This window comes from Lonchura striata, chromosome 7 (assembly GCF_050655825.1).
Source record: "Lonchura striata isolate lonStrDom1 chromosome 7, ASM5065582v1, whole genome shotgun sequence".
In the NCBI taxonomy this organism is placed as follows: Eukaryota; Metazoa; Chordata; class Aves; order Passeriformes; family Estrildidae; genus Lonchura; species Lonchura striata.
In genome coordinates, this window is record NC_140709.1 from 28773385 (window position 1) to 28800557 (window position 27173).

The window sequence follows — 27173 nt, forward strand, 5'->3', positions numbered from 1 at the left end:
GTAAGACCTACAAGATAGTGGAGTCTTTCACAACAAATCATATTTTAAAATAGACTAGTGTGCTTTGTAATGGTTATTTATAGAAAGCACGTTCAAAGACTGAAGCACAGTTACAGGAACATTTCAGATAAGTTTTAGGCTGTTTCATTTTTCTCTTGGAGAAATTTGCATACAATTTTCACAACACTTTCCTCCAAAAAATAACTAGTGTTCCCATTGCAGGCTTCAATGTCGAAGAAGCCTGCACTGTATCTGGAATGTATCTAGAAGCAAACCTACGTTCCCTCTATTTGTTAAAGATGCACACATTTTGCTTTTAGATTCTTGTATTACTGAATCGAACTAACCTAATTATCTCTAAAAATGATCCTTTGTTAAACCAGATGATTCACTCTAGCGCTATCTCAAGTGTCCTGTCCTGTCTTATCCTGAAGTCCAGGGCATACCCATGGTTATCCGCCCCAAAAGCCTCCCAAAGTTACATGATTTTTCCTTGGCGATGTGTAAAGGATTACTTCTGTTTGCTTAGCAACCAAAGTGAAAGTTGTTACCTGCAAGAGACCAAAAACCACATAAGCATTAAACTGCTTATGCAAGAGAAAACCAGAGTAAACTTTTCTAGCTGTGAGAAATGTCCATTCTAATGCAGCTACTGTAGCAAATAAAGACATGTAGACCTCTCAAAGGACCTAAGAGCACATCAGCTGTGTGCATTACACTACACTAATTTTTTCCTATGTGATGCTGAATATTTTCTGAACTTTTCTGATTGTTATTTACCCATGAGGTTCATGTCTCAGTGACAGAATTTATAATTTTGTATCTCCTCCAGCTTGTTTTTCTCTATTTGGTATTTATTTTTGAGGAAAAAAATTTAACATAATCCCTCCCTCATTTTTTGGCTATATGTCTTACCAAATCCACCACTAGAATATAAACCATACCAGTCCAAAGTCAGTAACTCAGTCAAGTTTTGGGGACTGTTATAAAGTGATTATGAGGTAGTACACCAATCTGTTGCACCAGATCATTTTGTATGTTGATTTGAATGATTTTTACCTTGAAGCAGGTCCCTTATCTCTCAGAATTTTAGCACAGCAAATAAAACACAGATCTGATTATGACAATGGTTATTAGACATTTATCACAATGCCACTGTTGATCACTAGAAGTGACTGATTTGTATTGCTGTTTGCTCTAAAAATAAATCCACGGAGTGGAAAAAGAAATTTAAAAAATAAGTTTTCTTTTTCCATCAGAGTTTATTCAGAGAATTGTACTCACTAATAAATAGAACATATGGGGTTTGTTAGCTTTTCTGAGTAAACTTCAAGTAATGCAAAATCTCCTTAAAAACAAATCAAGAACTCCAATAAAATGAAATACTGATGCTACACAGCAACTTTCCAGAAACTCACCCAGCCAAGGTGTACCAATAAATAGATCTCTGTTGGAGGGTTCTCCTCCCCTCCAGCTGTTACCCACTCTACAATGTATCTGTTCATTTTAAATCCAGAAGGGACCATTAGCAGGCCTGCCAGCACTCTGCTAACATTTCCTGCTAACAAATGAGTTTCATTTGTAGTTTTGAGTTAGGTTAGAGCCTTCCCAGTCAGTCTGCTCCTGCCTTTCTCCTGATACATTGAAAAGCCTACTTGTATCTAGAATGTTTTCCCTGTAGTTGTACATTGTAACTAGCATTTAGGCATCTTCTCCGTAGTTTTAACCATACATTTTAGTGCCAGAACGGCACATCAGCATTTGAGGAAAAGAAAGTAGGACTTTCTATAACATAGGTTCAGAACCCAAACCAAAAATTGTTAGATCAGGTATTTCCCATGAAAAAAAGCTGAGGAGTGTGTTTTCCTGTGAAGCCCGTGGAACAACTTTCTGTGCTGCAGGGAAGCTGGAACAGCAGAGCAGGGCAGCCAGCACTGCGAAAGTGCTGAGAGCTTGAGAAAACACAAATGTATGCAACAAATCCAGACTGACTTTTCAAGCTTCAAAAGGAATATGTTTCCATACTTTAAGAACAGAACTGGTTTTGGGTTTTTTTCCCCCTCTCCTCTCACAGGGCACTTCCTTGCTGCGTAGGACTGCAGAGCACACACTCATATTTTGGGCTGAGGAAGGGAATTATATATATATATATATATATATATATACACACACACAGATCTCACACACTGATTTCCTGTCCCCCCTTGCAATAACCCAATTACCCAATTGCAGGTGAAGGTAGAAGGTTGACATGTATATGTATACAAAAGAAGTAGTTTGTTTAGACAAAATATTAAAAAAAAAAAATGAACAAGCCCAAAAAACCCAACCAAAACCCAAAGCTACTCAGCAATTCTGCACATTAGTTCTTATATCCTGATAGTGCCTCTGACTGTAAACAGAAGTAAGAGTCTTATGAGTATTCCTTGGAGAACTGGAACAGTAACACTGAAAAGTATTTTAACTGGGAGAAATTAATGTAGAAAGCTGGTAGTTGAAGGTGTACACAAGTCTTGTTATATAAGTGGGAGAAAAATGTCGCTACTTGTTGCCAAAATGAACTTGTTGGCAAATTCAGCTTTTTTTTTTTTGGGTTAAAGAGCCCTACTTAATTTTCTTACTTTTGAAGTACTGATGTCTCATGAAAAAGCCAAGGTAATGGCTTGAAACATTAACTTCCTCCTTTTATTTTAAATCATCTTGTCCAGGATTTAATGAGAAATTAAGGCATTTGAATGTTAACGTAGCTGGGTTTGTGACACATATTACGTGCATATTTTGTTTCCTGCTCTTTAAAACATTTTTTCTAGTTTCTGTCCCTGCCTTTCATTCATTCTGGGAGCCTGAAACAAAGTAAGAAATGCCATTTTTTCTGTGACAATGACCAACAAGCATTGTTCAGTTTGCTGGAGAAATTCAGTGGCAGAATTAACTGTGAGGAGAATATGGCTAACGGGGCACAGAGATTGCCAATGCAGACTTGCCAAGCAGAAGGAGTGGAAGAGCTTTGCTGCAGGAAGCTTGCTCACAAGCACACTGACAAGAACTCTGAAGTGAAATATCAGGGAATCATACAGAAATCATAATTTCCTACTCTGTGTTTTAAATATGACCTACTGACAGTTGTCTCTTCTGCTCTGAATTTACTGGTGTATTTTCTCTCTAACCATCTCTGGTTAGTTGTGCTTACAGATTTACTTATACTTTCACTGCTTGGAAGTTTGAGCTGTGCTCATCTCCAGGCACTGAGGTTGGTGCTGAAGCAGCAGAGACTTTGCCTATTGCAAGGACAGAAGGGAAGTGTTTAAGCATCCGGGGGAACTTAAACAAGCAGGTAGGGATTCTGTGATTAAAGCTTGCAAATAGGAAGTGATGTCCTCTGGGGGATTTCACTGCCTCAGGACTGCTTAGTTTGTTTGCAGTGAATTTAAAACCCAAGTTTATTTTACTCCACGGCCATATATATAAAAATGGTACTTTTAGTAGAAACTATATATGCTTTTTATTCACCCTCCTGCCAGACTGGGTGCTCTCTCTTAAGCCTTTCCTTGGCAAGTTTCTTTAATTAGCTCTAATTGGTTTTAACTGTGTGAATTCCAATGGTAAATCAAAGTAGATCTGGCTAGTTTTGCATGAACTAGTAAGTATAATTTGAACGTTACTTTAGTTGTAAGATAGGAAATAAGAGGGAAATCCATGTGAGCTTTTTTGTTTTGTTTCTAGAAACCATTCTGATCCTCCTTCTCTTACAATATGTAGATACCCCTCTGTTCAGACAGTATCTAAACATACATGAGCATTTGTATAGGTTTTGAAGCAAAAGTATCAAAATAAATGATACCATCTGCACAATTTTAAATAACGGTATCAGTGTAAGTACCAAGGGGAAGTCAGTTCAAAGAGAAATCTAGGAATTTTTTGTTATTTTTTAACATGCCAAAACAAGATATAGGTTTTAAAGGTCTTTGTTTTAGAAGCTTTTGAATTGGTCTCTTTGTGGGGAAGGGCTGACATTTTTGTTTTGTTTTTAAATATGGGCTGACATTTTTAGAAAAAATATAAGCCCTTTTTCATTGGCTCTAGGCTTAAGGTTACATAAGCATGAAAGGACATAAGCAGAAGGGTGTGATGCTGCAGCAGCAACTGAAGTCTTTGGCGTACTCAAAATTTGTCTGCAATTTGGGAAACAGCCAATATGACCTTTGGCTAATTTTGCAAGGCTAGCAAACACTGGTATACTTATCCACAGGAAAGCTTGCTGGCAAACTTGACTTTGTTAAATTACTCTCCCTTTGTTTTGATATTTGTTTTAAACATAACTGTCTAGTCCTGCTCTCTAAAGCAGTCGAAAGCCCTTTCATTGGATCTGAGACAGGCAGGATTTGCTGCTTGCAGGTCTGGGATAAAATTTGATGTGGAGGATATTAGAAAGTGTGTCACAGCCTTCTTCCTCTCTTGCAGACTCAGGTTTATTTATTTTTCTCCCTTCCTGCCTGCCTGCTGCAAACACCTGTTTGCTTGTGGCATCTTGTCTGTAGGCAGTGGTTATGGGGAGATACCATCTTCATTCCAAAGGATGTGGTGGGTGGGAAAGGCCAGTCAGCTGCTTCCTGCAGCACGAGTGGGGTGAGATTGCAGAGCACAAAGAATTTCTGGTCATGTTCACACACGACCTCTGTATCAATAAATATGGATATTATCTGTTGGAGCCAGGCAGGGTTCAAAACATTAAACAAAGCTGTGCTAGCTGCCTGGGTGGGGTAAGAATTCCTCTAAAGGCTTTCACTTATAAAAGCAAACTACTGATTCCAAAACCGACTCACACCTGACCAAAGAGAAAATATTTGCTTTAATGTAATCTCTTTACAAGCTGAGGAATTTGTTTTACACCCTCTTTTCAAATAGAATGGAAAAAATTAATGAGACTAGCCCTGATATTATTTGAAGAAATCAATGAGGAGCTTAAAACAAGAAATCAAAGGTCAGCATCTTCTTATTGTCAGTCCTTGTCAAATTTTAACCACTAGTTTGGTGAATTGGCATTCTTTATATATGATCTAGACTTAGCTGAGTAATGGAAGCATACCTCTTCTAAATAAATAAGGAGACAGCAGGAAGAGTGTGAATGATGTTAGGGAACACCCCAATTTCCAAACCTTTAAGTACATCCATTTGACAATACTTTTGGGGGTTGCAGCTTTATTTTCCATGTTGCTGCCCTGATCCTTTGCACAGTTGGAAGATTACTTTTGGTTTTAATGACACAAGGAGTGTGAATTTAAGCACAAGGAAAGGAGTTAGCTCCCTTCTATGAAGAAGTTTAGCTATGAAGAAGTTTAGCTGATACAAGATGAATCATGGAGACACCTAAATATGGTCTAAACGACAAGAAATGTAAAAAACAGAGATAAGTATCAGTGGAATTACAGGGAGACACAGATCATGGGGATGTGGGACAGTAGAACTGGGAAGAGAACAGTGAAATGGATAATCCTGTTAAATAACTATTTCTGATCTGCATGACTTAGCAACCTCACTTGATACCTCCTTCTGGAAACCAATAAACTCTTCTGACAGCAAGCACAGCAGCAGCAGGAGGATAGACTCTCACAGTGATGAACACTTCCTGTTATTGCTTAGAAAGAAAGAGAAGTTTTGAAGGATTTTCTCAAGCACAGGACTAAGGAGACTGCTTGTGACAGAGGGGATGTGGTCATGTGTCTTTGCTGACCCATCAGGTGATGCATTTGCCATGTTTTAGAGCATTGAGAGCCCTGAGGAGACTCAAGGGTGGCAATGCCAGTAAGCAGAGAGAAAATAAAGCATTGCTGCAATGATTGGGCTGTACTAATTTTGCTGAGGTGTTGGACTGACATCCAGTCTGTCCATCCATGGATATGTAATGCAAGAAAATGAATTCACAAGCTCAGGGAAAGAAAATCACTCTGAGACAAAACTCAATGCCAGTTTTGTCAACAGTGATATTGAAAAGAAAGAAAGAAAGAAAAAATTACATTTGAAAAGGTTTGATTGCACTCGCACTGTTGGTGTCTTTCTACTCCTCTCAGATAACCTTGCCTTGTATTTCTTACCCCTCTCTTCATAAATACAAATGAAAAATCATTCCCATACACACAAAGGGTAAACTCTTAATCATCTTCTATAGTAGCTCTAATGAAATTATTGTGCACTTCTCCAAGAAAAACATGAACCTTTTCTTGGTTAAGGAGAGCATCCCAAAAATGTTCAAAATAAAATGTTGAACAGCAAATGCAGTTCTTTATAACAGATTTACATTACTGAATGTATACCAAATACATGCATACCCTAATAATGTATACCCTAATAATGCAGTGATCTAATTCAAGGCTAAACATTAATTGAAAAATAAAACCCAAATACTATTGTCTTTTGAACAGATAGGGCCAAAATTAAAGGACTTGTGAGTGAACTGATATTTATTTTTTCATTTAACTATGGTGCCATCTTTCAACAACTGTCTGCTCATGGAACTGCTTCCAACAGGTGGCTTTCTTTAAATGTATGAAGAGTGTATCTATGATTTCTGAAGAGTTTTTCTCTCATGCTCATGTTTGTTAGTTATTTCTCAGAAGAAAAAAAAAATTACCCATGAAGGTGCTTGACCCTGTTAATCCATTAAAGTAACTGGGTGGTGGCTCTCACTGAAAGCAAACTCAAAGCAGCTTTTGGCTGTCAGGCCACTTACATAGTTACCTACATCCAGTACCTTAAAACAATTCATAGAATCATAACCTCACTCGAAACAGTATTTACTTCAGAGGGTCACCATTCTCTATTTTTTTTCAGGCAATTTAGTATAAATCTTTGTAGCTGGGTAAGCATTATAATGTCATTTACCTTTTCAAAATAATTTTCTATTAATTGATAGATGTATGAGAGAAATCCACTGGATTAATTGCAAGTGCAATCTGAAGTTTGAAAGCCTATAATCTATCAGATTTCCAGTTTACTAAAATTCTGAGAATAAGGCTCCAAAGCACAACATAATATCCTTTGGCAAATCAATACACATAATGGAAAGAAAGAATTGGTACTCTGGAGCTTCAAGACATTGCTTCTTAAAGATAAACAGAAACTAAAACTAAAGTCAATACTTACTAATGATTTGCAAAAAATCTTGAAATGAGAATATTTTTTTTAAGCCAGGTACTTGAAGAGAGACTGCTTGGGGCTCTTGATCTCACATGAACCTAAGTTGTACTGGCTCATTGCCAGATTCCAGGAAATTCTCAACCCAAAACCAGCTCACAGAATTTTACTTAAGTTTATGTCAGATGATAGAAAAGCACTGATTTTGGAAAGTGTGGTTCTGGGATAACATTATTTATAATTATGGCATGTATCAAATTCATAGCATAAGAATGACCAGAATTTGTTCATGTTTTTCCAATGGGCTTTGATTTTAAGGTAATGTGCTTTTCTTACTCTCAGAGAAGTATACAAATTTTGGCCCCATTGTCTCAGAAGACATTAACAATACCACAGCTATCACTAATTAGATGAAAAATAGACTGGGTATGCAGCTTCTAAAAACAGTGAATCAGAAAATGAACTGCCAGCGCCTGTAAGTCCTGCAAGCATCCCCTTCTTGAGAGCAGCATGCACACACTACAGATCAGATCAGGCCACTTACACGATGTTGAGTGCCAGCTCCATCACTCAGGACAGCAGTGTCTTATTCTTGTCATTTCTCTCTTTCTCCCCTTCCTCCTTTACAGGAGGGAGAGACTGCATGGCCTTTAGTCATTTCCCTAAACAGGAAGAGTTGCTGTCTATGCAGTTTCTTTTTTAAATTACTGTATTTTTAAGGAGCTGTTTGAAGAAGGTTTTATTATTTATTATTGTATTGAAATTGAACCTTGAGCTAGTAAAAACAATATTATGGTAGTGCTCTAGTTATAAAACCAGAGCTGCTGTTTTCACAAGAGAATACTTCAAATTGCTGCACAAAACCTTTGACAGCTGAACACTGTGAGGTTTGCAGTGTACAAGCCCCAGTTATTGTGAACAGCCAAGCAGCAATAGACAGTTTTTCAGAGGTTATTGCTGGTAGTTTAACTGTAATCTAAAACACAGAAAAAAGTGATTTTTTTAGGGGAGGGTTTGGTGGATCAATATTACAGCAACACTTTCCATTTATTAATGCCACTTTTTGTGCCACAGCAAAACAGCACAGAAATTAGTTCTTTTCAAAAATCAGTGATCTCCTGAGGCCAAAGTACAGTCCTTTGTTAAGGACTGTGTAAGTCCACTCTTAGCTTTAATATAACCGGATTAGCAATCATTGAGAAATCTGAGTGAGGAGGAAAGAACAGGACTTCAAAAGTTGGCACAGGCAAATGGAATTGCCCCCCAAACATCTTTGTCTATTCATTGCACCATAAATGTTGTGTCATCCTGACATATCCCAGAGCTTTCTGTCTTGGTGTGGCTCATGTTTAGCCCTTTGGCTGGAGCCACCAGTGAAGTCACACAGCCACCTTGGATTATAGGTTATAATGCTGTCTAAAGACAACATAACTCTGCTCTCCTGTCCTCAAAAATCTGCTTTCTTGAAGTATGACAGATACAGTGAGAATTGCCACAGAAAGCTTTTCAGAGATGGTAGAATCATAGAATCATCAAGGTTAGAAGAGGCCTTTGAGATCATCCAGTCCAACCATCAACCTTTGAGTACCACTAACCATAAGATGGTTGTCTTTATAAGGCAGTTTGTATTTTCAAGAATTTGCAAAAGCAACCAACTGCCTTTTTCTGAACATGACTTAAATGCATGGTCTCACCTGGGTTGATGCCCCAAAGGGACATTCTGGCTTCCAGTTGTAGGAAACCAGGCTAGCAGTTCTATTTCTTCTGGGGGCAGTATTTCCATGTCCTTTTCTGACAGTGTATTTTTCAAAAGAACACAATCTACCTGTCAAACAGTGTCGCCTGAGTGCCTGGCAAGATCATGGAGCAGATTCTCCTGGGAACTATGCTAAGGCATATGGAAAATAAAGAAGGGAGTGATGGCAGCCTGAGGGCACGGCTTCATTAAGGGCAAGTCATGCCTGATGAACGCAGTGGCCTGCTGGGATGGGGTTACAGTTGGTGATGGATAAGAGAAGAGCAAATGACATCACCTGCCTGGAGCTGTGCAAAGCACTTGACACTGTCCCTCACAGTGACATCTTGTCCCTGAAGTGGGAAGACATGGATTTGGTGGATGGATACTTGGTGGGTAGTAGATTGGTTAGATGGTCACACTCAGAGCAAACAGCTCAATGTCCAGGTGAAGACCAGAGATGAGGGATGCTCCTCAGGGGCTGATGTTGGGATTGGCACTTTTTACACTTTTTAACATCAGTGACACAGACAGTGGGCTTGATTGCACCCTCAGCAACTTTGCCAACAACACCGAGCTGTGTGGTGCACTTTGCACATTGGAGGGAAGGGATGCCATCCAGAGGGACCTGGACAGGCTGGAGAGCTTGGTCCTTGTGAACTTTATGAGCCTCAGCAAGTCCAAGTGCAAGGTTGTTTGAAACTTGTTTGAAGGACAGGAAATACAGTACCTAAACCAGTGCTGATAGTTCTTCTGTGACAACGCTTGCCAAGGTGGAATTGTAACTGAATAGTAACAGCTACAGAGGGATGAATAAGAAAAATCTGTTGCTGATAAGGGCTCAAGTATGAGACTTCAGGTAACTATTTTTCCTCACTGCCCAGTCACTCTTCTCACTGCAGACCTTGAAGTCTCTCACCACTGACTGCTGTCACAGTGTCTCACAGCCAGCCAAGCCCTGGTGACACAGAGGACATGCTATATGTATCCATTTGGATATCCTGAGATACTGGTGAGGAATAATCTTCCCAGAATTAAGTTTTATCCTTCAATTACCATGCAGGGAGAGACCTTGAGAACACATTCCTATTTGACATTTACATAGTGAACCTGCACCGGCGCAGACTTTCACAGCACCACTGAAGTTAATGCCTTAATAAAAACAACTTCTCCTCAATGGACTTTATTTGCTTTAGCCTGAGCTTATTTCAGGGGATTAAAATTTAGCAATAATATTTTTATGGTCTTGAACTCTCTTCTGTTCTTGGAAAAAAAAATCATGTTATTAAGTTCAGAAAGGAGGCAGAAATTCTTTTCCTTCCTTTAGTTTCACTTTGTCATCACGTTCTAGGAGGAGCAAAACCACACACCAGAAACCTCCCACCAAAAAAAAAAAAAACCCCAAAAAAAGCCGTCAGAGAGAGCTTTTTTAGAGAACTTAATTCCACATGGTATAAAAAAAATTATAAAATGTGATGTACACCATTTTGATACCTATAGCTCTACTACTTCGTTGAGATGTTTGAAGGTAGGATTTAGTACAATTTAGTCTTAAGTACTACAAAGCATCCACAAACTACAGGGAAGGAACGATTACTGAAATACCTAAAAAGCAAGTGAGCCATATGTGAGTGACAAGGTTTTAATCTTTACCCACACACTCCAGACATGTCCATTATCTTTGGCAGCAAAACAAAGCTGTTTGGAAAAATGGACACTGGTGTTCAGTAGGGAACAGGGAGTCCTGTGGAGACAATGGGATGTAAGACTTTCCTCCCTCCGCCCCCCATTGTGCTTGTGGCTGGTGAAGTTCCAAGAGAACGTGGAAAAAAGATTTCTAAAGGTTTCTATTTCCCTGAAACAACCATTTTCAGTAGACACCTAATGAACGCAAAGGAAGTCCACTTGGTTTAATTTTTTTCCCTGGAAACGGTGATCAAACAAGTTTACAAAGGAACACGGCCCTTTATCAGGCCCTGATTCAAGAGTTTAAAGCATTTTGCTGGCTGTACACAGGCAAATGAGTATTTACCTCACTCTGTTGCTCCTTTCAAATCAATAGGAATGTAAATGTGCTATTAGTGAGTGCTTTAGTCTTGCTGAATCATGTCCTTTGCATGTCACAGTCATTACTGAAAAATGTGGCTGTGACCATCCACTAAATTTGTTATGGAAGGTAGAGCATGCCATGACTTCAGGCTGGTGTGTGCCGGTGGCGTGGGAGAAGAGGGATCATGAATGTTTTCAGCTGCAAGACTACTAAACATTTAGATATTTAGCAAACTCTGCCATTTCCAGACAAATCCTAGATGCTAGAATCCAGGCATTTTGAAAGCCATGTTATTTCTTTAGGTACACTGCATACACATTAAAAAAACCCCAAAACAAACAGACCAAACCAGCATTTTGATTTCTGTCAGGTATGTGACACCATAACAACCACCAAAACAACATAACAAATCTGCTGTTTTAAGGAAAGGCTTTATACACACTCAATTCAGTATAGACCAAGATGACAGTGTTTGCTTCTCTATTTGATAGCAACATTTAGGACCCTCTGGTGTGCAGAGAAATATTATCCCAAATATTACATGGCTGAATGAGAAATGTATCATATCAAGAAGCTGATACAAAATCTCTGAAAATCAATATGCTCACTTCAGTCAGCTCTGAAATAAACTTCAATGTTAGTTTTGGTTCTCAAGGTTCAGTTTCAATAGACTTTTTTAAAATGAAAATGGCAGAGAAAAATATTAAAGATAAGCCTAACATCTACAATGAAGCAGTAATGCTCAGCTATCATTAAGAGTCACGGCTTGCTTTCTTTCACATAGAAAGCATGGGAAGAAAGCTTCTCTTCCCTCTCACTCCTTCATGAAAATTGTTTTAGCTTTTAGTTCCTTGAAGCCATCACAGAAAATTTCTGATTTTGTTGTAAGCAGCAAGGTGTTTGTGTTTGATTGCTTCCAACTGCCAGAAGCTTTTGCAGAAAAGTCTGCAGTAGAATTGCTATTCCAGAAATTATGTCCTGTCTTGCTGCATTGCCTCTTTGCTTTACCTTCTTTTGTTTATGTTCGTATGATATAATCCTACATATATCATATGTTCACATATATATCTATATCTATATATCTGTGTCTCTATCTTCATAGATATGCCCAAATCTAAAAACATTTAATGCAGAGATGGAATCAGGGTAAGTGGTCTTGCAGAGGAATGAAGCAAGCATCTTGCTATTAAGAAAATAAAATATTTATTGAGGTCAGAGGTGGAAGTTTACTAGATTAAGGCAGCACAGTGGGAAGAGAAAACTAGCTGTGCCCTGAGGATGGTTCTGTAGCTGAAGTAGGGGAAGATATGCTCAGAGTGCAGTTAGCTCAGCCAAACCTAATTAGGTACACAGCACTCAGCCTGCTCATAGACTCTGTCTCCAATGATTGACACTTCTCTTGTGATCAGACTGGTTTTTATTAGAAGGTTGTGGGGTTACCAGATGATTGCAATGATCAATAAGTTGAAAAGAAATGACAGGCTTATTATTTACCTTGTATAAATCTAGAAAATACATGCATTGTGCTTTGTGTTGTCAAGCATAGATTACCATGTTCTTTCCAGAGTTTGGTATGTGTTGTGGGAGTAACTGGTTTGTTTTAGGATTCCTCATGTTAGATAAAATTAATGATGATATTTTCTTCTATTTCCTTATTCAGAACATTTATTTGTACAATCAGCTCTAAGCTTAGAGTTTTTTGGACACAGAATGAAAGACAGGAGTAATAAAAAAACCCTTTCAGGCAGTAAAGCTGCATTTTTAATCCCAGCAGTGATCTGTCATTCTCTGTTAAAGAGAAGATGCTGGATGTATTTTTAGACCAGCTTAATTCCACTATCTGCATGAGGTTTCTCCTTGCAGTAACAGGAGTGCTTTGCTGTGGAGAGTTGACACCTCACCTGTGCAGAGGCAAGGTATTTTCTGTGACAGAGGACGGTTTAAGGTTAAGCCTATCATTATACCAAAGCTATATGGGTAGTATATGGTCTATAATAAGAGGATATGAACTTAGAACAGCATTGCAGGGAGCACCTGCAAAGTCCTTCATCAGAGAAGTCAGCCAGAGATTTGCTTCTCTTGAGCTATAGTTTTTCTTCCATTATCTCTTCTGGTTACTGAAGACTTTTATTCATATGCAGATTTACTGGAGGTGAAGTGTGAAAGTGGGCTAATTTCACTCTCCTGTTAGTTCTGCCTCTTGCTGTTTTCCTCAGAGTTAGCAACCAGTGACAAGAAATCAGAGAAGGGTAGGGGAGTGCATACCCATAGAGATAACAGTGAACAAATTGTTGAGGAGGTGGTAAGCATCTTTTATGCAGATGGAATTATAATGATTTTCCTTGGCCAAGACAAGACAGATACAGTCATAAAAAGCCATGGGTTTTGCAATTCTGCTAATCTAATTGCTCTTTTGAGCCCCATCTGTTTATACTGATGAGTACACTTTTAAAAGTCAGAATAAAAGAAAGGGACAAAGTGAACAACTAATGTTCCTAACCAGATGCACTGCCTTGCCCTTAATTCTCTCCTGAGAGGATTGAAGGGATAACTCTACCAGCTACTCCACTCCTGAACTACCACTGGGTTCTGATTGATTGGAGGTACTGCTCTAGAGAAAGGCTTGGTGGGGGTGGGAGGTGTAAGTGTGGGTGTGTGTTACCTACAAACCTCAGTTTTGGGATGCAGTTCAAATATAGCTGAAGACTGGACAGCAGGAGTCCTCACATTGAAAAATACAGTTAAGATGTACAGTATGGGTCTGCTTCACAGAGGGTTTTAAAATGCCATTCAGAATTATCTTAGGGTAATTAAAATCAAAGGGTCAGGATCAGTTTTAGACAAAATTAAAGCAGTAGAAAATGCTCATAATTATATGTTCATTGCTGTAATAGAAGAAAATAAAAAAAATGACCTGAAATGGAAAATGGAAACTAATCTTCAATATACACGTGTCACTTGAGTCAGATGCCTAAAGGAATTGGCAGTGCCATAAGGCTTTCTGCTCCCACCTTCCCCTTTGCACAGGTGGAAGGCCAATGAACTGAAGTAGTATTTTAGGGAAAATTCAAAACTCATTGCTGGCCTGGAAGAATGCCTGAAAGAAAGCATTTGAGAACATTAAAGTATCTCTTCTGACACACTTAACCAATTTTCCAAATGACACAGGTTATGAGAGATTTTTTCTATCCTCAGTTTCAGCAATTTCCAGGTTGTATAGTACTGACCCTGAAGCTCTTGGAAAGCAGCCCTAACTATTTATCATTCACAAGCCATTCTTCCCACATTCAGGCTTTGAGTAGATTGAGATTCCAGATCCAGATTTCTCTCACTGGTAGATCTCTGAGGAAAAGTCTAAGAAGTTCCTTTAGCAATAGAGAATTACCTCAGCAGTGACAAACTCTCTAACAGTCTTAAAATTCAAGTGTGACATACATGATGATTCCCATGAATATTTACTGGCTTGAGATGATCTTCTTTGCATCCCAGGAATCTTCAGGTCCTGGATAGAATCTTTTTTGAGAGAATGAATACTTTGGCATATTGGTCCCATTCTCAGTGAAAACCTCCAGATTCCTCACATGCAGATTCATGCAGTGTATGAAGGTTTTTGTGCTGGATTAGCTTTTATCTGGAAATCTGTGATATTTTCCTGCAGCTTACATGCAAGAAGTTGATGTTCCCTATATGTGTCACATTTATTATATACACAGAAAGGGCTGCCCTTGCAAAGTCATAGCTGTCTGCAGACAGGCCCTTCAACCTGCATAAAACCTCAGAGATGTTGTCTTTGCCCCTTAATCAGAATGGAAAACTGAGCCTTAGCTGACAGGAACATAAAGGAAAAATATTCTTCTAGAGCTCTCTTTCAATGATGTCTAAAGGATCATGTTCTGAACATTAATTTTTTCAATTGAACATTAACTGTATTAGAAATTATGACATAAAAAAGTACGGCACACTGCCATTCCTGGTGCTACTCAAACCCTATGCAGAGGGACTAAAAGTGACTTAAAACCAGTGATGAGAAATGCAAAACCTAGAAGCCATTTAATATATCTGGTATTCAAAAAATTTAATGTGTTTGGATTTTATTAGTTTTCCTGTATGGACCTAAAAGACCACTTAGTGTTTCAGTTAGACATAATTAGCAATGTAATTTCTACTGGTTTGAGGAACAAGACTCATAAATGAATGCAAATAACTTGGCTATGCTTGCAAGAATTAAGCATTGCAATGCCTAAGCCTGGATCTTGAAATTAGAAGCACGAGGAAATCCAGTAAGTTACACACCAGGAGAGATGCACAACTGGAAACACAATATAGGGTTTTTGACAGTCAGTTTCACCCTGGCTCTCTGCCAGTAAATCATAATTTCCTTTAGAAGGGAGGAGTACAACTCATGGCTACACTTTGAAAGAATTTAATAGCCAGTACTTTAAAACCTGGAATGAGATATTACTGTCAAAATGGGAGCTTAATAGAATTAGTTTGAGGGAATAATGAGAATATATCAAATGTGAGATGTGATGTGAGAGAACATAACAATCAGAAATACTAAAAAACTCCAAACCAACCAACGTAATACAGCACTCCCCCCACCCCAGCACATCCCTCAAATAATCTCTTGGACCAAGTAAGAAATCATAAGGGCAATGGCTGTAAGAACAAGTTTAATAGAGTGAAAGGTTAAGCAGTACTTAAAACCTTAAGATATCTGAATAAGCTAGACACTTCTTAAAATTTATCAGCATTGATTATTTTGTAGTATTCATTCAGTCCCAAATTACTTCAGAATTCCTCCTCCCTTCCACTGAGCGCTCCTTTATGTTTTCAATGTTCATTTCCTTTAGGCCTGTCCAGGAGGCAGCCATCACCTGCCTGGATAGTAATCAGATTATACGAATGGTGCTCCAGAAGCCCAGCTAAAGTTTTAACCTGCTTTGATTTAAAACACCCTTTCTTTTTGAGCAACTCAAGACCCAGTCTGATGCTGTTTTCACACAGCTTGTCATGCAACCTGATACTTCATGTGCATATGCAACCTGCCAGTCTGATTTAATTGCATAACTCAGTTTACCTGCAGCTTATCCAAGGTCAGAACTTACATGAAATCAAACACTGCATTTTGCAGAAGTGCATTTGTGAAGAATTTATCTTCTCCTCCCTGAACCCTTTCTCTCCAAAAGTTGTTTTTGGGGGACACTGTGATATTGCTACCCCTAGATTTGGTGTCTGACTTGAAGTGGCAGCCCATACCTTTGCTTGATTTTAGCTACAGATGATGCATCAGTGGCAAATTAATTTTTAAATTATATGACACATTTCTTAATCTAACAAAAAAAAAAAAGGAAGAAAAAAACGTCACTTTTATGCACACTTAAAAACATTCCTTGCCTCATCAGAATATAACCAATTTGTAATAATGGCGGTGTTTGATGAGTCCATTTGGACAACTATGTAACCTTCTGCTCCACCACTTTCACATTACTACTAATTTATTTAATGTCTAAACCCACCCTAGAGAGCAGCTCAAGAGGAAGTGATGTAGTTTGCTTGTTTATTTTGGAGCTGATTCTGAGCACATGCTATTAACACTCTATACATGAATGATGTGAAAATAGTAATGGTGTGTCATTAAAGGCTGGTGATGGACACACTGATAGCATATTTCCCTCGTTCATTACTGCTCAAACACAATTCAGCTGATCCAGCTATATTCTTCTCTTATTCCATACATGCCTACTCAATTTTTTTTTGCAATCATCCAGCAGGTCTTATCAAGCCCCCTGTTTGCAAAGTAAATGGCACATACTGGGAGCCAGCCTTGTGCTGTTTATCCAGCTGCTAAGTGCATTTAGTGTGCAACATCTTCAGCATCAGAGCTTTCATGTCACAAAGCTCTGCTTAGAGCTTTAGCACCCAGCCCTCCCAAGTGAAGACATTGCAAAAGTTACAGCACTTTTGAATTCATACAAGAGATGGTCCCCTATATCATTATTACATCTGATAGCATGTTTCCCACTTGAGAACCAATTTCCTGGAAGAGTATTTTATGCCCACAACAAATTTTAATCTAAAAGTATGAGCCTGAATTTCCATGTTTATTGCTTCTCTTTAGAAACAGAAGGATTATTTCTCTCTCTTTGCTCTCCCTGATATTTCACAATCTGTGGGACAGGACAAGCTAATTGATTTCTTCTAACTCCTAATTTATAAAGTAAGCCAATTTTTAATCCTTGGATTTCCACCTACGACTTTCGAGCTAAGGATTTTGGAGCAAACTCAAGTACTTGTTCTGCATCTTCAACTTTCTTAAGAATTCTGTAGAAGTTTATTATGTTTCACCATTTCATTTTCTGCTAACATACTGACTGCTCAGCAAGGATAACAGAAAGAAATAAGATATCCTACTATACTTACTGCCTGTCCTGGAGATGGACTCTGTCTTCATAGGGAGGGAAAAGAGACTAGAGATTTTACTCTAATAAATGTAAAGCATTCCCTAAGCCTCTCCATCCACAGCAGTGCCACAGAAGACTGCTGGGACAATATTTTATGGAGAAGGAGGTCTAAAACACGTGGAGGATGTTTACATGATACTGCTGCCAGGAACTAACTGTGAGACAGGGCACTTTTGGGAAAAAGCTTATAATGAAAACTGCGTAATATTCCCACCTCTGACTGCCAGTAGTGGCTTAGTGGATTCCCCTGAGATGATTTACAAATAAAGGCACCTAAGTGTGCAAAGGACATGGTTATGTAATTCTGAGAAAATTTCTACATTACAGAAATGAGATTATAGGAGTAATAAATTATTTCCTTTTTTTTTTCTCGTGTCAGACAATAGAACACCAACTATCAAAGAATTACGAGAGTTAATTTCTTTCCTGTTGCTTTTACGTCAGTTTTGACAGGAACTAATTGCAGGTAGTTTGCTCAGACACGATACTAATATTCTTTGTGTATCTGCTGGAAAAACTGTGCATTTAACTAAACAGAATTAGTATTATAAACAGAATTAGCGTGATAAACATATCTGAGATATACTAAATATCCATCAAATATCTGTCTGTCCAAATAAGCTGTTTCAACACTGCAAACCAAGTTTAGAACATGAATTTTGCTGTGTTAAATATAAACATTACTCAAACCAGGGCAACTGATCTGTAGGTTAGAATTATTTGCAGAGGTAACAAACAAATTAAATGCTCCCCATCACAAACCCATATTTGAGAGCTAAGTATTTAATCATTCAGCTGGGGTAGAGTTACATACTTACATAGATAAAATGCTAGAAATCTGATGCAACTGTTTGTGAAGACCTATTACATTTCTCCTGGCCAAAGATTACAGTCAGCATTAACTTTTAAGACGTAATTTAGATAACAGAGGTTACCTTTCATATTTGCAATAGTGCATTCTCTGTATAATATAATGCTTTGAACATCTTATTTTGTTACAAGAAATTATATGTGGAAAGGTTTTAAAATTGTGTGAAAAACCAGTGTGAACATACCTACATAGAGAATATTTTAGTACTCTGAGTAGTAAAAATCATCATGATTACAGAGCAGTTCTGCTAACTACTCAAAGATTATCTCTTAAGTAGATTTCTAGGACAGAAAACAACATGAAGTAGCTTACTAAAAATTCATATTTAAATATGAACTCTCTTCTAGATGCTGGACTTTCATTACAGGGTTAAGGCTAATACAGTCCAGGTTTGTAGACCTGTGAGTTTTCTATCTAAATAATTCTCAGAGTTCTTACAAAATAGTCAGAAACCTTTTATTTTTTGCACAAAAACCAAACAAACAAAGAAAAAACCCAAAAAATACCACCCACACTGGTCAAATTTGGAAGCAGAATGTTCTGAATACAAATACTCTGTCAAACTTACAGGACTTCAAACACAATCTAATTGCAAAAATTGACTGATTGAACTTCGAAATAGTTAAGGGATATGGATTCAGATATCTGCTATGAATGAAATGTAATTTTAATTTTAGGTCATGCAATAAGCAGAAAGAATAACACTGCTACAGGAGATACAGGAGACTTTAATTTATGCACAACCCTGAGTTAATGAGTGACACACATTTTAATGCAGATAGATGTAAAAGAGTTAGATGGGACCAATGAATAGATATTTGCTGATAAGAAAGAAACATGTGAGTGCAGGGCAAATAAAAATAGACACATCTTCTGTTAAACAGACACCTAAAGCAGCCAAAGCAATTTGGGAAAACATCACTAATGAGAGTGGATTCCAGCAAGGAAATGCCCAAATTGCCTCTCACATAATAAACATAAGCAGTGGCCTGATTTTATACTTTTTTAGATCTCCCTTGATACAGCCCTTTTTCTGAAATACACCACACACCAGACTTGAGATACAAATATATATTTCAGAATGCTCAGGAAGAAAAACAGGAGCTGTGCAAGGAATCCTTTACAGCAAAAGCAAAGCTGTTACTTAAGGCCTGAAGTACTGAAGACACACAGTACTTTTAACTTTTGCTGTAATCCCAGTCATCTCAATGCCTCAACTTGTTGAATATTTCTCTTCACATGAATATTTCCCTTGCTGTGACTCAGTGGCCCTTGTAACTCGCCTTGCATTTACCAGCTGAGCTCTGTAAAGGCTGTTGAACAAAACCCCACATACCCTAAAAGTGCAGTCCTGGAAGCCATTTTTTAACTCTCTGGAGGATGGTCAGAGAACCTCCAGATTCTATATGCTCTCACACAAGAAGTAGCAATGGAATGAATTTGTTTTCATAAAGGTAAGATTTGGAACATTTAGGATTTGACACATAACGTGTCACTGAAAGAATGAGAGCTCCAAACAGAGCTGTCTACTGAGGAAATTAATGCCAAAGCAAACTGTCTTATAATCATTTCAGATTTGCTTGAGAAGCAAGGGGAGTGATGCCATGGAATAGACTTTCTTGGAGAATGGAGGGTTCTCATCTGTTTTTAGAATACATTTAAAAACTCTAGGGGTCTTTGGTGATCCATAAAATCCAAACCTCTTAGATTTTTTAGATTAAGTAGGTAGGCTTAGGCCAAAGAGAGTGGGAGAGCTAGCAGCAGACAGCACCATGAAGCTTATTCTATGCCATTATTAAACCAATGTCTGTGCTGGCTGTAGAGATTTCAACTGCTGACTTGAGGTTTCTTTTCTTGGAATCAAGATCAAAGCTCTGATTATATAGTGGCATTAACAATTTAATGTCTTTTATTTTTATTTTTAACAAGAGGGGGCCTGTTACTGTTTGTGATGTTCATCCTGCCAAAATCCAGTTTGGGCTGTTGAACACTCCCTATCCAGAGCAATCTGGTTTTGTTGCTGCCTGTTTTACTGGGAAGAACATCATGCTGCGGGGTATGCATTTAATAGTTAATATACTTATTATCAAGTGCAGCTTTTGCCATCCTCTGCATTTCACAACCAGGTAGTCTGTGTTGAAGGATCACAAAATTGTAAGTGTTCTCTGTTTTTCATGTGGATGCCCACCAGGTGAAGAAGTGAGATTGAGCAAGAGCCCAAGCTATTAGGACAGTCTCCCACCAAGGTCACTATCAATGGCTACTTAAAGCCACAGAGTGGCTTTAACTCACTCATACAGTCTGATTAAACTCTGGACTATTTTCTGAGGGCAAAGTCATCTCCACAGAGCCTATATCTGGAGTTGCTTCACTCAACAGCATTGCATATGTATTTGGCTAATTAGCACTGAAGGAAGGTGACTGAGGAACTCATTGCATATAGAGGAGTCAAAGCTGAGTGCTGATGCCCAGTCATCTGGAATCTGGGGTTTCAGCAGATTCTCAGGGAGAGGAGGGTGCCACCTCCTGTTATCCAGCAGCTCTGGTTTGAGCTGGTTGTCAGTACCTGTTCCTGTAACAGCCAATTTTTTTTTGACAGAGAAGCTGCCAACGTGCAAGGCAGATGGTTTGGAGGAAATGCGTTTTCTGGATTGTGTAGTTGTTAATTCCAATATATTTGCCTCCCTCTCCAGACCAGATACTCTTCCCCACTGTAGTGCAAAACCTATTTCACTCCTATTCAGAAAGCAGCAACATGAATATCAAAACTCCATGCTAACTGTATTTGAAATCTAGGCTTTTGTGAACAGGGAAACAACTCACCTAAATGTGGAAATGTTTGTTTTCCTGTTTGGAATTCCCCCAAGCATGTACCTATTACAACCACTTACCTATTTTACCAATGAGTAGATAAAGGGTGGTGGTAGATAACAAATATTTAGTAACCAAGGATGCATCTTTTTGCTTTACTCAGAACTCTGGGTGAAGGCATCCAGTTCCCAGTGAGTCTAGAAGTCAACAGGAACCCAAGAGCTGAGCTTAGCCTCCCTTTTGGCAAGAAAAGCACCACCTGGTGAACCACTTTGAAAGGCTGCAAGAAGAAAACTGGTTTGCAAACACGTAGTGAAGCCCTTTGTTCTCACGAAGAATAAGGTGGAGATACTTCCCTGCAGTGACACCAATCAGAGAGCCTGAGGATGGCATGAGGGGCAGGGTAAAAGGAAGGGATGGTGTTCATGGTATAATGCCCAGCTCCACGTGCTTCCTGCACTGTTCCTAGCCAGGTTTTCAGGTACTGAAAAATGATTTGTTTCAAGGTCACCCATTCTTCTGTGCTTAAACAAAGTTTTTGGTAAAGCGTTAGTCATTCACAGAAGAATGAAACCATCAAAGCTGTAGTTTCATGCCGAGAAATCATTATATGGTTACACTCTGGGCCCAAGTCCAGAGTGAAAGTAGTTTGTAAAGCCTAGTTAAAATACTTGTATCGTTTAAGAATTTGTTATGCTCTCTTCCATCCTTAAAATCTATAGCCATGTATACATACAGTTTAAGCATTATCTGTTTACATGCTCTTTAATCAGCTGAATTAAAAAGCATTCCTGCAACTTGCATGTGTTCACTAGATTTAGTGGCACTGTATATTATCTTGTCCTTTTCTGAAGGAAGGTATTCCTGACAATGTTTCCAACTTTTGAGTTAGGAAACAAGGGACAAGGGAAACAAACATTTGGGACAAAGCCATCAATGATCCTAAACTGGAAAAGCCTTCCCTTTAAGATGAGGGAATGTGATAATTTGCTGCCTTATCTATGTTATATACTGGAACATAGTGCAGAAGTCTTGAGGGCAGCACTGGAGTTGAAGGGAGAGCAGCTGAGCAAATGTGGCTCTGTAGGACTGCTCATAGTAGCTGGTCCTCAATGCCTTTGGCTGTGACTGGATGTAGGGGACAGAGATGATGGTACAGGCAATGGATTTGAGTTGTGGCTACTCTGGTTACAGATTGGGAAGAGTTAGGTAATTTCTGGTAAAAAGTGAAAATATCTTCCAGTGGAAGACATTTTCTTCCACTCACCTTTTATTATTCCCCCCAGCTGTTTCCCCAAGTTGATAATTATAATCTTTATTTTATGGAGTATGTTTTTTCTTATATTAAGCCTCAATATCTGTCAATAAGAAGGTCTTGCTTGTCATGCTAAACCAAGTGGAGGTAAATCAGTGTCATAGTCCCAGAGAGGCAGTTTTAGAGATAGTAGATGTGCCTTGTTGGCACTTGTTGGCAAAAAATTATGCTGACAGTTCTGCAGAAATGCAGCTTCTTTAGGTTCTCAATCTCCTAGCATGTCCAAAACAGAAAGAAGATAGAATAAGTCCTAGCCCTGCTGCAGACAGGATGGAGCTGTAGGAAGCTTGTCTGCAGTTTCCAAAGGTATCCTGTGCTTTTGGAGAGGACTGTTTCGGAAAAAGCTTCAAAGAAAGAGAATCCATCCAGCTTTTAAAGCTATTGATCAGTTTATATGTTCTAGATTTTCATCACTACAGACTAGAAAAATTTTGATAAAAGCAGTCTCCTGATTAACCTCTGCTGCTCTGTTTAGCTCCTAAGTTGAAGTCTGCTGAAGTGTCCTTAATCTTTGCTGCACGGCCCTCCAAAGCCCTCTGTACCTTTCAGTGGATCCAAAAGCATGTTCGGCATTGTAAACAAGAGACAAAGAATGAAGGAAAGCCAGGAAGTCATCAATCTAGGAAAAAAGTAAACGTTTTAACTATGGCTCCTCCCAACAACTGATTGAAGGCTAGCACAGCAGCTTGGCTGGAAAGACTGCTTCCCTCCTGAGCCCCAAAGTGAGCAAACACTGTAAATGCTCTGGGGGAGTGGCAGCAGAAAAAAGGTGGAAAAGTTCTTTTAGCATGGACTTTTTTGAGATGGGCCCAAACAAAATCTGAGTAACTCTTCAGCTATGAGATATGCTGATCTTTGCTATGGATTGAAGCTCTGCGGCTCATGACCACTGTTAGGTGAGAGTTTTATGTGGAATGTTTAAACACAAAAGCTGATGTAATATGTCATATGGATGTGCTTGCTTACCAGACAGCAAACAAGTGATGGCCACACACAAACATGCACATGATTTCTTTTGATGCTGGAAGCTTTACCATTCAAAACAGCTGTCCTGAATGATGGGTTGAAGAAAAGCATTCAGCTTAGAACAGGGCACCATTAACTGTGTGGAAAGTACCTGTAAGTTGGACCCAAGTGCAGTATGGAAAATATGGAGGTATTGCATTAACTCTCTGCATCAGTGATCATAAGTGGGAAAACTATCAGCTTATAGTGATGTTGGACTGAAACAAAGTAAAATAAGAACACAGAGATAGCTTCACTAACATTCAGTGGTTGTCACGTGTACCAGGATCATCTGGATTTAACAAAAACAGATTAGCAGGATCATTAAAAAACCCAAACGAACAAAACTGAAACATAACCGAAACCAAAAAACCCAACTCAAAACCTCCAAACCACACCCAAAAAATGACAAAGAATAAAGCTATTTTTATTGGAGAGTCTAGAAGAAGCTGTGAGTGGCTACACTGCCAGGTTTACTCAATATATATTTTGTATAATTATTAAGTGACATATATATGAACTCATTTACGAGAAGGTATTAGGAGAGCTAAGAATAAAATACTTTGAATTATGATGCTAGGAGTCCAAGCTAACTGTAGGTCCATATAAAGCTACTGAAAACCTACAGCTAATTACAGGCCATAACCAAAGCTGAAAGCAAGCCAGCATCACTAAGGGAAAAAAAAAGAAAACCAACCCCAAAAAACTCCACCATAGAAAAACTAGGAATGGCAGAATAAGTTATGATGTAAAAGGCATCAATATTGCAGCACCAGCACCACACAGTAACTCCAAAACAGAGGCTGGATAAAGAGTACAAGGGAAACCTTTGCCCCACACCAGCTAGGAAAGTGAGTAAATGACATGACTGCAGTGCTCAAACACTGACTAACCGTGGTTATCCCTCTCTGCAGTACCAATAACACACCCTGACTGCCAAGCTGAGTGCAAAAACCCCATCCCAACCCAAAACCCCAACCCTCAGCAGGCCTAGGTATAGGTATGGTACAACAGGAGATATTCTGATGTTGAATATGGAAAGCTGCCCCCTACCAAGTTCACTGTAGCTCGAGAAGAGCTCAGTAACCTCAGTTGCAGGGAGATGGGCCCAAGGGTAGAGGTGCCACTCTCTGCATGGATCCTTCTGGCTCTTTTCAAGAACTGCAGCAATGAGGGGTGGGGGACAAGAGGAAGATCAAGGTGTCAAAAAGATGTAATACTGGCAAGAAATTATTGAGTTCTATTTTAAACATCCCAGCTTCCTGTCATTGCAGTTACAGCCACAGTCAAGTCAAAATGTGTCTCTAATTGAAAGTCCATTTGTTGCAACTAGATTTCAGTAGGCATTGGGCACCTGGGCTTTACTAGTCTCTAAAGTCTCACTCAGCCTTAACATTTGCTATAGGGGTTTAAGGGAGAATTTGTGCATGTTTTTGAGAGTAAAGGTATGTGGATTTCAGAGAGAAACTTTCCAGAAACCAACACTAATTATGTTGCTTTGGTAGTAAGAGATCCAGAAAGTGATTACCAGATCAAACGTACTTTTCATATTTTGGAGGCTTTGCTAGATGACATGGCTCAGGTACTTAATTTAAAAACTAGCCCCTCAGATTTTCCCACTTTACTTTACAGATAATGAGCAATTCTAAACACAGTTGGTCATTATACTTTTGTAAAATATTTGATCTCTTAACTTTTCTTGATAAAACATTATCTGCAAAACAGAGAAATGAACCAAATATTATGGAGCATTTTAATACTTAGAACAACAAAAAACCCACAAAGCCCTTATGAACCATCACTAGTTAAGTTTGAAAATTCAGTTCCTTGAATTGAATTGTTCTGCCTGACAATTAAAATTACTTTTACTTTTCAGCCCACATCCATAAAGTGTTGCTACTCATAAAACAAATCAAATAGATACAGAAAGAGACAAGAGCAAAAATCAAAAGCAAAGTCTGGTTACCAGTGCCATTTCCACTGGAGAGATGAATTTCAAGAAGGTATGATTAATTATTGGTATTAAGAGTTGAATTATAACAGAGTTATATATAGAGTTCTAAATAGAGCTAGCATGTTTGGCTTAATTAATGATGGGAACAGCTGGGAATATGGACAGAAAGGCTGAAGGAATGGTAATGACTACTGGCACTTGACATGACTAAGTGACAAAACAGGATGTTTGTTGTTGTTTCCTTGCTTCAAGTCCTTTGGAGTCAAAAAGCTTGAAGGCATTTTAAAGTTTATTGCTTTCCAAGCTCATACCTTATTCATCCTGACGTTCTAAACTCACACGTCACTTGCTAAAATTCTTTAGCATCTAGAGGATGACAAATGCTTTATAAGTTTGATATAAAAGTTGCCCCTTTGTGGCATGGCAGCAGCAGGGAGATGAGTCTGGAATTCAGTTTCAAAGAATCACAATGCCAACACAGTTGAGAAGCCCAGGTCCAGCTGGGGTTGGTTGTATGCTTGTCACGAGATTAGCAGTGAATGCATTTTAAACTGCTGACAGTGGAATCCCAGGCAATTTCTTTTCCTTCATTCAGCATTTGTTAACCTCAGTTAATAATTTAAAGAAGTAACATGATCCAGGTTTATTTATACCTATAATCTATTCCAGCAATCTGTTAAATCATATGTTTACATTTTGAGTAAAGGCCCAATTACTAAACTTTATTCACCTCTTCCAGTGCAACTTTAGCAAGAATTACTGCTGATGGTACCTCATGATATTTTAAAATAGACTGTAGTTAGGTTTCACACCACAGTAAGGTTCAATCTGCCTTTACTGAAGACCCACAATATTTATTGCAACTTCACTGTGAAAATTCCCATTTATTAAATCTTTTAACCTGTAGATCAGCAGCTTATTTCTCCACATTTCTGTGTGCTTATCATTAGGTCAGCAATAGAGTGCTCTCAGAAGTGGATAAATGCTTTGGAATGCTCACAGGGATGCAGTGGTGCCACATAACAATGCACATACACACAGAAGATTAAATGCAGTGATACAGGCTTGCAGGCAGCTTTGCCCTACAACAGGGGCAGACAGTCCCTACAGGATCAGCAGAAGGCATTTTACCTGCACACAGATTTACAGAGCTTTACATAGAAGGTACTCAGTGAAGTAAACAAGATTATTTATCTACATAAAATAAGCATGCATGGAACTCTTCAAAGCCTACAGACTCAAGTTTCTGCCCACCTGTTCCCCAGCTAAATGTGTTGGATTTTCACTACCCAGTCCCTTGCATGCACCTTTCCCCAAAGGCCCCAGATTTGTGGGGCCTCTACACAGAGTGTAAAATGGTATGTGCCTTGTTTACTGCAGAAATTAATTTCATCTAGATAGGAGTTTTCAGCTTAAGAGATGACTTTCAGTTCTCCCTGTACACATCTTCTGACCATAAAATTCATACTGTATCTCAGGCAGCTTCAGAGCCTGTCCTTGAGGTTCTGCCACACTATGTCCCATGTTTCAGTAAAAAACCCACAAGAATTTATTTCTCTAATGCTCTAAGACTTTCTGTTCTCATTGATTTTTACACTGAAGAGCCAATAAAGTGATTTGTAATTCAGTTTCCTTGATGCTATCAGTGTTTTTACATGGAAGCAGATTTCTTCCAAGTCACAGTATGTTCTTTTTCCACACAGATTCTGTCTAAGCTGCATTACCTGACTACACATCCAGATAAAAAGTGTCAATGTAGATATTACTGTGACTCATTTGGCACACAGCTATTTGTAAAAGATTGTAATTTTACTGTGTGCTGAAACCACAGTTCAGC

The 27173-nt window shown here is 38.6% G+C and overlaps 1 protein-coding gene and 1 long non-coding RNA gene across 4 annotated transcripts in view; one reads left to right on the plus strand and one right to left on the minus strand.

Annotated features, from left to right (window-relative positions):
* Positions 1–17484, minus strand: part of SLC39A10 (solute carrier family 39 member 10) — a 51921-nt gene extending 34437 nt beyond the window's left edge. Inside the window, exon 1 of one of the 2 annotated variants that reach the window (XM_085585264.1) lies at positions 17340–17484. The gene's annotated coding sequence lies outside the window, so the exon portion shown is untranslated. Of the gene's footprint in view, positions 1–7675; positions 7700–17339 lie in introns of those variants that run through there. The other variant, XM_085585271.1, reaches the window with a different exon arrangement.
* Positions 1–27173, plus strand: part of LOC146766925 (uncharacterized) — a 49983-nt gene continuing 22810 nt past the window's right edge. For both annotated transcript variants that reach the window (XR_014956765.1, XR_014956766.1), the window contains exon 1: positions 1–27173. This exon is cut by the window's right edge. This is a non-coding gene — a long non-coding RNA (uncharacterized LOC146766925).